Source organism: Schistocerca gregaria, unplaced genomic scaffold, assembly GCF_023897955.1.
Source record: "Schistocerca gregaria isolate iqSchGreg1 unplaced genomic scaffold, iqSchGreg1.2 ptg001665l, whole genome shotgun sequence".
In the NCBI taxonomy this organism is placed as follows: Eukaryota; Metazoa; Arthropoda; class Insecta; order Orthoptera; family Acrididae; genus Schistocerca; species Schistocerca gregaria.
This window is the reverse complement of record NW_026062929.1, coordinates 1-2,500: the sequence shown is the minus strand read 5'-3', so window position 1 is coordinate 2,500 and position 2,500 is coordinate 1. Positions and strand designations below refer to the sequence as shown.

Genomic DNA, 2,500 nt, shown 5'->3' with positions numbered 1-2,500 from the left:
GTGAAACCGTTCTGGGGTAAACGTGAGAAGTCCGAAAGGTCGAACGGGTGAGATTCACGCCCATCCGGCCACTGGCCCCCGCCCTCGGCAGATGGGGCCGGCCGCCCGCGCGGAGCAATCCGCGGCGGGGTCGTGTCCGGTTGCCTTTCCACTCGCCGCGGGGTGGGGCCGTTCCGGTGTGCGGTGGGCCGCACTTCTCCCCTAGTAGGACGTCGCGACCCGCTGGGTGCCGGCCTACGGCCCGGGTGCGCAGCCTGTCCTTCCGCGGGCCTCGGTTCGCGTCTGTTGGGCAGAGCCCCGGTGTCCTGGCTGGCTGCTCGGCGGTATATCTGGAGGAGTCGATTCGCCCCTTTGGGCGCTCGGGCTCCCGGCAAGCGCGCGCGGTTCTTCCCGGATGACGGACCTACCTGGCCCGGCCCCGGACCCGCGCCGCTGTTGGCTCGGGATGCTCTCGGGCGGAATAATCGCTCCCGTCAGCGGCGCTTCAGCTTTGGACAATTTCACGACCCGTCTTGAAACACGGACCAAGGAGTCTAACATGTGCGCGAGTCATTGGGCTGTACGAAACCTAAAGGCGTAATGAAAGTGAAGGTCTCGCCTTGCGCGGGCCGAGGGAGGATGGGGCTTCCCCGCCCTTCACGGGGCGGCGGCCTCCGCACTCCCGGGGCGTCTCGTCCTCATTGCGAGGTGAGGCGCACCTAGAGCGTACACGTTGGGACCCGAAAGATGGTGAACTATGCCTGGCCAGGACGAAGTCAGGGGAAACCCTGATGGAGGTCCGTAGCGATTCTGACGTGCAAATCGATCGTCGGAGCTGGGTATAGGGGCGAAAGACTAATCGAACCATCTAGTAGCTGGTTCCCTCCGAAGTTTCCCTCAGGATAGCTGGTGCTCGTACGAGTCTCATCCGGTAAAGCGAATGATTAGAGGCCTTGGGGCCGAAACGACCTCAACCTATTCTCAAACTTTAAATGGGTGAGATCTCCGGCTTGCTTGATATGCTGAAGCCGCGAGCAAACGACTCGGATCGGAGTGCCAAGTGGGCCACTTTTGGTAAGCAGAACTGGCGCTGTGGGATGAACCAAACGCCGAGTTAAGGCGCCCGAATCGACGCTCATGGGAAACCATGAAAGGCGTTGGTTGCTTAAGACAGCAGGACGGTGGCCATGGAAGTCGGAATCCGCTAAGGAGTGTGTAACAACTCACCTGCCGAAGCAACTAGCCCTGAAAATGGATGGCGCTGAAGCGTCGTGCCTATACTCGGCCGTCAGTCTGGCAGTCATGGCCGGTCCTCGCGGCCGGCCGCGAAGCCCTGACGAGTAGGAGGGTCGCGGCGGTGGGCGCAGAAGGGTCTGGGCGTGAGCCTGCCTGGAGCCGCCGTCGGTGCAGATCTTGGTGGTAGTAGCAAATACTCCAGCGAGGCCCTGGAGGGCTGACGCGGAGAAGGGTTTCGTGTGAACAGCCGTTGCACACGAGTCAGTCGATCCTAAGCCCTAGGAGAAATCCGATGTTGATGGGGGCCGTCATAGCATGATGCACTTTGTGCTGGCCCCCGTTGGGCGAAAGGGAATCCGGTTCCTATTCCGGAACCCGGCAGCGGAACCGATATAAGTCGGGCCCCTCTTTTAGAGATGCTCGTCGGGGTAACCCAAAAGGACCCGGAGACGCCGTCGGGAGATCGGGGAAGAGTTTTCTTTTCTGCATGAGCGTTCGAGTTCCCTGGAATCCTCTAGCAGGGAGATAGGGTTTGGAACGCGAAGAGCACCGCAGTTGCGGCGGTGTCCCGATCTTCCCCTCGGACCTTGAAAATCCGGGAGAGGGCCACGTGGAGGTGTCGCGCCGGTTCGTACCCATATCCGCAGCAGGTCTCCAAGGTGAAGAGCCTCTAGTCGATAGAATAATGTAGGTAAGGGAAGTCGGCAAATTGGATCCGTAACTTCGGGATAAGGATTGGCTCTGAGGATCGGGGCGTGTCGGGCTTGGTCGGGAAGTGGGTCAGCGCTAACGTGCCGGGCCTGGGCGAGGTGAGTGCCGTAGGGGTGCCGGTAAGTGCGGGCGTTTAGCGCGGGCGTGGTCTGCTCTCGCCGTTGGTTGGCCTCGTGCTGGCCGGCGGTGCAGGATGCGCGCGCCTGCGCGGCGTTCGCGCCCCGGTGCTTCAACCTGCGTGCAGGATCCGAGCTCGGTCCCGTGCCTTGGCCTCCCACGGATCTTCCTTGCTGCGAGGCCGCGTCCGCCTTAGCGTGCTCCTCCGGGGGCGCGCGGGTGCGCGGATTCTCTTCGGCCGCCATTCAACGATCAACTCAGAACTGGCACGGACTGGGGGAATCCGACTGTCTAATTAAAACAAAGCATTGCGATGGCCCTAGCGGGTGTTGACGCAATGTGATTTCTGCCCAGTGCTCTGAATGTCAACGTGAAGAAATTCAAGCAAGCGCGGGTAAACGGCGGGAGTAACTATGACTCTCTTAAGGTAGCCAAATGCCTCGTTATCTAATTAGTG

The 2,500-nt window shown here is 61.1% G+C and overlaps 1 pseudogene; it reads left to right on the top strand.

Moving 5' to 3' along the window:
• LOC126333982 (large subunit ribosomal RNA) overlaps positions 1–2,500 on the top strand; it is a pseudogene marked incomplete at its 3' end in the record, with an annotated part of 2,914 nt that extends 414 nt beyond the window's left edge.